General features: G+C 38.3%; 1 long non-coding RNA gene and 1 pseudogene across 3 annotated transcripts; both read left to right on the top strand.

Annotated features, from left to right (window-relative positions):
- Positions 1 to 1335: 1335 nt before the first annotated feature.
- Positions 1336 to 2326, top strand: LOC107565823 (uncharacterized protein K02A2.6-like; annotated as a pseudogene).
- A 1753-nt stretch (positions 2327 to 4079) lies between these two features.
- LOC107565830 (uncharacterized) lies at positions 4080 to 6369 on the top strand. 3 transcript variants are annotated; one of them, XR_001606435.1, is made up of 4 exons: positions 4080 to 4294; positions 4410 to 4505; positions 5572 to 5851; positions 6013 to 6369. It is a non-coding gene; the product is annotated as an uncharacterized lncRNA (long non-coding RNA). The 3 variants fall into 3 exon arrangements; XR_001606433.1 differs by having other exon boundaries at positions 5572 to 6369; XR_001606434.1 differs by having other exon boundaries at positions 4375 to 4505; positions 5572 to 6369.
- Positions 6370 to 8916: the final 2547 nt, after the last annotated feature.

Below are 8916 nucleotides of genomic sequence, written 5' to 3'. Positions count from 1 at the left end.
AGCACCCATTGTGCCGGTGATAAAAAAAGACAAAACCATAAGACTGTGTGGGGACTATAAATTAACAGTGAATCAAGCAGCTATTACAGAGACTTACCCACTACCACGGATTGAGGAGTTGATCGCTACACTGAGTGGAGGAACTGTGTTTTCTAAGATTGACCTGGCTTCAGCATACCAGCAGGTTCTTCTTGATGATGAGTCCAAACATCTGCTAACCATCAACACACACAGAGGATTGTTTGTCTACAATAGACTACCATTTGGTGTCAGTTCAGCAAGAATTATGGAGAACATCATGAAAGATCTTGATGTCGTTGTTTATCTTGACGACCTACTGGTCACTGGAAGAACAGAACAAGAACATCTGCAGAAGCTACAGGCAGTTCTACAAAGACTTCAGGAGAATGGCTTGAGAGTGAAAAAGTCAAAATGTGAGTTTAGGAAAAAGCAAATTGAATATCTAGGATTTGTGTTAGAAAGTCAGGGCCTTCATCCATCTCCAGACAAAGTTGCCGCAATCAGGGATGCACCAGCACCCACCTGTATGAAGGAGCTGAGAGCTTTTCTGGGTTTGGTCAACTACTATAGACGTTTTTTGCCCAACCAAAGTACAGTGGCTGCTCCCCTCTATAGACTGTTGAGAGATAATGTACCATGAGAATGGAAGCAGTCAGAGCAAAGAGCTTTTGAAAAATTTAAAGACTTGCTGACAAACGAAAAGTTTTTGGTACACTATGATCCAAGTCTACCACTCACATTAGCTTGCGATTCTTCAGCATATGGGATTGGAGCTGTTTTGCAACACACCATGCCCACAGGAGAGGAACGTCCCATTGCTTACGCCTCACGGAGTCTGGCACCTGCTGAGAAAAAGTATTCACAAATCGAAAAAGAGGGGTTGGCGCTCATCTTAGGGGTAAAAAAAATTCACCAATATCTGTGGGGAAGGAAATTTAAGATGGTAACTGACCATAAACCTTTGTTGACTTTGTTCGGAGAGCATAAGAGTTTACCCACCATGGCAGCGGCCAGGATTCAAAGATGGGCAATCATCCTTTCAGCTTATGACTACCATATTGAATACTGTCCCTCAGAGAAACACAGTAATGCAGACAGCCTTTCACGTGTTCCCCTTCCTGTCATGACTGATGTGGGCACAGCTGCCTTGTCAGAGTACATTCATGCACTAATAGCTGAGCACTTCAAACAAGCTCCTTTGAATGCAGACCAGGTGGCACGTATAACACACAGAGACAAGGTGTTATCCAAAGTTCTGAAATATGTCATGGAGGGTTGGCCAATGGATGTGGATGAAAGTTTGAAAGCTTACCATTCACGCAGATATGAACTGTCTGCAGAGAGAGGATGTGTGCTCCGAGGCATCAGGGTGATAATTCCTGATAGACTGAGAAAGACTGTGCTGAACGAACTGCATATCGGTCATCAAGGGATAGTAAAGATGAAAGCTCTTGGCCGCAAGTATGGGTAGTGGCCTAAAGTGGATGCAGATCTGGAGCAGGTTAGCAGAGCCTGTGAGTCGTGCCAGATGGAGCAAAAAGCACCACGTCAGATTTCGTTTCACCCATGGGAATTTCCTGGTCAGAGCTGGAAAACACCATACATAGGTTTTGCTGGTCCTTTTCTAGGACACACATTTATGATACTAGTGGATGCATATTTGAAGTGATTGGAGGTATTTACAATGCCTAACCTCACCTCACAAGCTACCATCGCAAGACTGAGGAGACTGTTTGCAGCATACGGACTTCCGGAGCACATTGTCACAGACAATGGAATGCAATTTACATCTGAGGAGTTCAAAACCTTCATGCAGCAAAATGGCATCCTGCATTCAATGAGTGCTCCAGGTCATCCTGCTACCAATGGCTTTGCAGAAAGGTATGTGCAGACATTTAAAAGCGGAATAAAGAAACTTGCACATTTGACAATGGACTTGGAAGATAAGATCTCCCCTTTCCTCATGCAGTATCGCACTACTCCAAACTGCACTACAGGCCAATCGCCAGCAGATCTTTTTCTTAACAGACATGTGCACACTCGCCTGGACTTTGTTCATCCAGACGTCACTGTCACTGTTTGCAGGAAGCAATACCTGCAGAAGTTCTATCATGACCAACGGGCTGTGGAGAGGTCTTTTTCTGAAAAGGATGCAGTGTACCTCCACAGGAGGAGGGAACAAATGGGTTCCAGGTGTGATAGTAAAGCAAACCGGACCAGTGTCTTACAAGGTTCAGGGACGAGATTCAGGTGTCACGTTCAGGAGGCATGGCGACCAGTTGAGACCCTGGGTTGTAGAGGATGAGCTTGTTAAAGAGACTGATTGCTCAGGGGTTGACACTTCAATTCAACCCTGCACACCAGAAGAGGAAAAACAAGCAGTTCCTGAGCCTTTCCAAGAGGACAGTGGGGGGGTTACAGGGGTTGCTCAGAGTCCACGTCGCTCATCCAGAATTAGAAAACCACCAAAGCGCTATGACTTGTAATACATAAAAAAAAGAAAAGCCCTTGGATAGCACTCCAGTATTGGACTGTTATGGTCATATATACTGTATATGCAATGCTTATTTTGTTCTGTGATGTTGTTGTTTAAAAAAAAAGTAACAGTTATGTTGTTGGTTCAGACAGTAAAGTTGTGTGTTGACATGTCTAGATTTCTATTAGGGTGAAGCTGAAGGTACCTTTGTTTAAAAATGGGGGTAATGTGATGTATTAAATGCTTAAAATTGAGATTCTTTAAAACTTTAAAATATTATTTAAAATTGAAGTCTGTGTGTTGTTAAATCAGCAAGGATCCACTATAATGTCATCACCTGTGGATGTTATTGTGGTTGGAGCTGGTAACAGAGGAGAAAACTATTCTGGTTATGCTGTGTATGTGGTTTCCATGTGTGTTTGGTCAATGTTCACATGATAGAGTTCTGTTGATCAGTATGGTGTGCTTAGCTATTTTTTTTACTGGTTATTGAATGGCATACTTGCACTTTAAGTTGCCTGCTTTGAATGGGTTCAGTGTCCAACCGTTTTATTGTTCTTCAGGACCCTGCTGTGGCTTTAGCTAAGAAAGGCTACCATGTACCGCTGGAATGCAATGACTGTAAGTGTTTGCCGTAAGGCTCCATAACATGATGCTTTTTGTTGGGCTCTTTTAATTGAATCTCCGCCTGAGCCGGAGTCAGATGGTTGCTGGGGGTTACTTCATCTATCAGCCTACACAGTGTGATACCTTTTTGTTAATGACACACATAGTGAGCGTTTCTAGTTTGAGCTATTGCTCAGACACACATAGTTATTTAGGCCATTAGTTAAATAAACCTAAGGGTACAGCACCCAGGTTCACATTGTTAAGCCACTGGTTAAAGCCACTAGTTTAAGCTATGTGGTCAACCAATCAGGTACACACATCAATAGTTCACTAGCGTTAAGCCATTCGGAAAAGCCGGCTCAGGCTCACATAGATAGTAAACACACGGTCTCACAGTTCTCCGGAGCAGATCTCTCATCTTTTTAAGTGGGAGAACTTGCACAATTGGTGGCTGACTAAATACTTTTTTCCCCACTGTATGTCTTGGCAATAGATCTGCTTGTTCTGCAGGGTTTTATCTTTTATATTTCTTCTGCTTTATAGGGATGATTTTAAGCATATTATTGTATAGCAGCAGCATACATATTTAATTGTTTTGTTTTCTTCTTCCAGCTTTGTTGGGGGGTTATTTTATATGCTATTTGTGCAGCAGCAGTATGTCTTAAATACTCACGGCACCGTATCGCCGTATGCATTAGCAGTAGCAAGTTCCTGTACTCGCTTGCAGCAGCAGCAATACTCTACAACTACAGCAATAACCAACAGGAATGTCACAAATTCAGCCTCTGTGGCTCCCTCCGATCACCACCAGAGGGAACCATCACCGGAGTACTGAGCGATCCCTTCGGACTCCAGTTCCCACAATGCCCCATGCCAGAGTCTAATCACCTGCACAGGTGTTTCCTATTGCCCGGTCTATTTAAACGATGATTTTATTACTAAATAAAAAATATATAAAATTTTATTATGCTTTCTAAGGTTACAGAGGAGGATTGCATTCAGATGTTCTCATGTTCTCCGATACGACCCTGTCATCCACAGAATTAAAGTAGTTACACTTTCCTGTGAGTCTTAGTAAAGATCTATAGTAAGCATCAAGCAGAAAAGAAGATTGTTTTTTCAACAATTCAGGGGCTGATTGACAGTGGAGTGATTGGCGATGTCATCCACATTCAACATCTGGAACCGGTAGGATGTGTTTAATGTGTCTGCGGTGTGCGTGTAATGCGTGTCTCTCTGTGTTGTGTCAGCACTGTCTTCTCTAATAGGTGGGGTTCTATAATTTTGCTCACTCCTTTGTCAGAGGAAACTGGAGAAACGAGGCGGAAAGCTCTTTTGCTCTGCTAAGCTTATGCTGACATGATTTGGATCTGATTCATCACTGGGCTGGTGGATGAAGGTACAATAAATCTAACATAACCTGTGCACATGTAGCGAAGCTAAACTTATATTAGGAATTAATTGAAAGAGTGCTTCTTTTATTAGTGTGTTTAGACTGATTGCACAGGATGGTCAAGTTTAACCTCATTGGATGATGATGTGATGCTGATATTATAATTATATTGGGCCACTAATATGGAAGGGGCTCTCAAGTTTCAGTTTTTTAAGACTTCTTTCTTCAAATATACATCCATATTTTTTTTCTAAATTCTTCAATATTCATAAAGTTTTAAAGTAGATCTTAAAAAATATTTTTAGGTAAACATTTTATTTTGCAGGTGCATCAAATGTATTTCACAGTTTTCCTAGCCAGAAAATGCTGCAGATTGCTTTTTAGACTGTCCTGTAGAGGGGGATTGTGCATACTCTGCAAAGAAAATCTATTTGGATTGAGTCAAAAGAGTAATGTATTCATGTACACTACAGTTCACAAGTTTGGGGTCAGCAAGATTTTTTCTTTTTTAAAAGTAATACTTTTATTCAGCCGAGATAGAAATCTTTCCTAACATAAAAGTCTTTATTTCAAATAAAATGTTTTCAACATTGATAATAATGTGTTTCTTGAGCAGCAAATCAGCATATTAGAATGATTTCTGAAAGATCATCTGACACTGAAGACTGATGTAAAGGCTGCTGAAAATTCAGCTTTGCCATCATAGGAATAAATTACATTTTAAAATATATTCAAATAGAAAACAGCTATTTTAAATTGTCATGATATTTTACAATATTTATGATCAAATAAATGCATCCTTGGTGAGCATAAAATACTTTTATTTTTTTTTAAACATAACCCCTTAATTTTGTAAAAGTGACATTACTTTCTTTACTCTGCTTAATGAAGTTTGTAATCATATGATGTATATAGCACAAAACTAACTTTTTTTTTTTATGGATGACATTTTATTCATAAATCAGGGTGGTGTTGAATCTCCTGTATACTTGCCACTCAGATAATCAGTAATGATGTTCCCTTTACATTTGTCAACAAAGTAGAATATTTTTTTGTTTTTGATTTGTTGCAGGTAGTGAACATGGAATTTGAAGGAGGCTTGACTGTTGCTTTCACCATAGTAGCATTTATAGAGGAAATATGTGAACGCAAAACATCTATCCATGGTAGTAAGGTGGGACATCATGTTCATTTGTGTCAACATTTCAGCTCTTTGATGACCATAAAGGGGTTTATCATCATTTGCTCATTCTCTCACTATGGGGAACTGTCCTACAATGGATATGAGATCAAAGTGTTCGACTTTCTTACTAATAAGACCACAAAACACACCGCAAATATGAGAGTTCCAGGTAACTTTAGTAAAGGCTGTTATGGGTCTGCAGATTATCACCTTATCAACTCCTTCATTGCAGCTGTGAATGTGAAACGATGGATCTGGAAGATAGTTTTCTCTATTTGCTGAATAATCTGAGTAATTTCGTCACTACCTCTTCTCTTTTCTTCAATATAGCATAAGGACCCAACTCTGATTAGGTCTAGTCCTAAGGAGACATTAGCCAGTTATAAACTAGTGTTTGTGGCTGAACGTTCCCGTTTGGAAAACAGAGTTGTTTTCTGTGAGGACCTGCAGAATGGAGGAAGCAGATGAATAAAAAAATTGACTTGTCTATGGATTAACTGGATATCACCATGAATATAGCCCTAGATGCTGGAATGGCGAAGAAAGTCATGTCTTTTTATTCAGATGAATTATAAAACAATAAATGTTCAATCACATTTCTTGTGTTTAATGTAACTTAAAGATGTGTACCCATGTAATCAAATGAATTATGTGGAATTATTAATTATCTAAATAAAAATCATCATATTATGGGTATTTTGTTTAGGTTTAATAATATTTTTTAAATTTTATTTTAGTAGCCTTCCAGACTTTGAGAAGAAATTATGTATTTTACTGAATCAATGCCAATTAACATTGCATCACTTGAAGTATCCTCTGCGGTGAATGGGTGCCGTCAGTCCAAACAGCTGATAAAAACATCACAATAATCCACATGACTCCAGCTGACCAGTTAAAAAAATACTTCTGGCCAAAATACTAGTCCTTAACCCATAATAACATTTCCTCCAGTGAAAAAGTCCATCCACTGCTGTCCTATCACATCAAAGTCTGCTGACATATTTGGATTAAGATTGTTCTGGACATATTTCCCTCCTGATTCAGATGAGATTACTTTTTCACTGGAGAAAGCAATATGGATAAAGGACTTATTTTTTAGCAACAGAAGCAATGGTTTAAATTAAAATATATTTTTTGGGTAAACTATTCCTCTAAGTATACTGACTGCATATGCTCAGGAGCCTACGTTTTTATAAAAGAAAAAAACTTCCCCAGAAAACAAAGAATATTTATTTATTTTACCGGTAACACTTTACTTGAAGGGGTGTGCATAAGACTGACATGACACCTTCATAATCATGACATGACACATGTCATGAATATGAAGGAGGTTTTATGCATGTTTATGACAACTGTCATTAAGTGTCATTCGCTCAGTTTTGTCATTTTTAATGCAAATATGACATTATTTGACCTAACCCTAACCTAACCCTACCCCTACCCTTACCCCTAACCATAGCCCATAACAAAGACATCTCAAATAATGTCATCTTTGCATAAAAAATTACATAACTGAGCGAATGACTCTTAATGACAGTTGTCATAAACATGCATAAAAACCCTTCATATTCATGACATGTGTCATGTCATGATTATGTAGGTGTCATGTCATGATTATGAAGGTGTCATGTCAGTCTTATGCACACCCCTTCAAGTAAAGTGTAACCATTTTACCTCTATACATTATACTCGAGATCTTTAGCTATTTAAAATGATAGTGTGTGAGGAGATCAACTTTAATGGTGTGCTAATAAAATGATCTATAGTTATATAACAAATAGCAATTTTTACATTAGTCACTGAATGTAAATGGCGTTTCAGACTGGGGAGAGGTGGCATGTCACAGTGAGTTGTAGGGTGTCACAACCTTGCAATCTGTCCACACAGTTCCAAACCTTGTTAGTTTGCTGACTTTGTGGGTGGGTTATCTTGGTTGTGGGCAGGTTACTTAAACAGATTACAAGATCATTGTATTTGACACTCATGGTGGATAAAAAACCCTTTATGAATATCTTTTTGAACACCACATCTAAAACTTTGCTTTACAAAATTCTGTATGTAAATAGGCACATTGCATTGGTTGTACAAAACTCTTTTTTTTCTTACAAAAATTATGGTTTTAAATATGGGCCTTGGAACACGAGCAGAAATAATTAAAACATTTTTTAAAAGAAATTAATACTTTTATTTAGCAAGGATGCATTCAATTGATCAGGATTGATCTCAGTTCCCACAAAAATATTAAGCAGCACAACCATTTTCAAAATTGATATTAATAAGTGTTTCTTGAGCATCAAATCAGTATATTAGAATGATTTCTGAAGGATCATGTGACACTGAAGACTGGAGTAATAATGCTGAAAATTCAGCTTTGCCATCACAGGAATAAATTACTTTTTATAATATATTAAAATGATTAATAATATATATAATAATATTTTAAAATATACTGTATTTGTGATCAAATAAATGCAGCCTTGATGAGCATAATCTTACCCACTCAAATTTTGACGTGGTAGTGTATGTAAAACCATTCTTAAATAGTAGATTTCAATTAAATGTATGTACAAATGAATTGCACAGATATTCATCACAGAAAGTCCAAACGGTAGAGCTCATGAAATTTTATTATATCTCTTTCTTAAACTTTGTGGTTAAGGCCCTCTGTTGAAGTCATTATTTCATTCTCTCATATAGAGAGCTAGGGGATAAATATTGGTGCATTTTGATACCTCTGCCCTAAATGACTCACAAAATGTCAAATAAATACTCTCTCCTTGCCACGATGTCTAAAATACAGGATATGCGACATTGCGTCACTCTGCACGCTGGCCACTTTTAAACAAGCATAGTTTCGTTATGACTGTGAGGGAGGGTGAACACTGAACTCACTAGTTGTGTAATGAATCGGATGACGCTGGCTCCCACCTCTAACATGAGCATTGTCCAGATGGATCTGATTTTTGGTGTGAGCAGTAGTCAACAGAATATGTTTTTTTTGCTATGACATCTGATCAGCCAGGCCAAAGCGAAGAACAAATGATTTCCACTCGAAACCAGCATGCATCATCATGAGCTCAGCTTGAGAACCTCGTGACTCATAAAATACAGCTGTTGACTCAGGCAAAGGCAGAATTTTTACTCTTTGGAAGTACAATCGCATTCTTATAGGGCTGTGTGATATGCTTAGTTAGTTATCTAGGTTTAGTGATGTCATTAGGACGTACTGAGTTG

The sequence above is a fragment of the Sinocyclocheilus grahami genome, unplaced genomic scaffold (genome assembly GCF_001515645.1).
Source record: "Sinocyclocheilus grahami isolate Dianchi unplaced genomic scaffold, SAMN03320097.WGS_v1.1 scaffold1030.1, whole genome shotgun sequence".
In the NCBI taxonomy this organism is placed as follows: domain Eukaryota; kingdom Metazoa; phylum Chordata; class Actinopteri; order Cypriniformes; family Cyprinidae; genus Sinocyclocheilus; species Sinocyclocheilus grahami.
The sequence above is the reverse complement of the archived record's forward strand: the minus strand, read 5'-3'. Positions and strand labels throughout refer to the sequence as shown.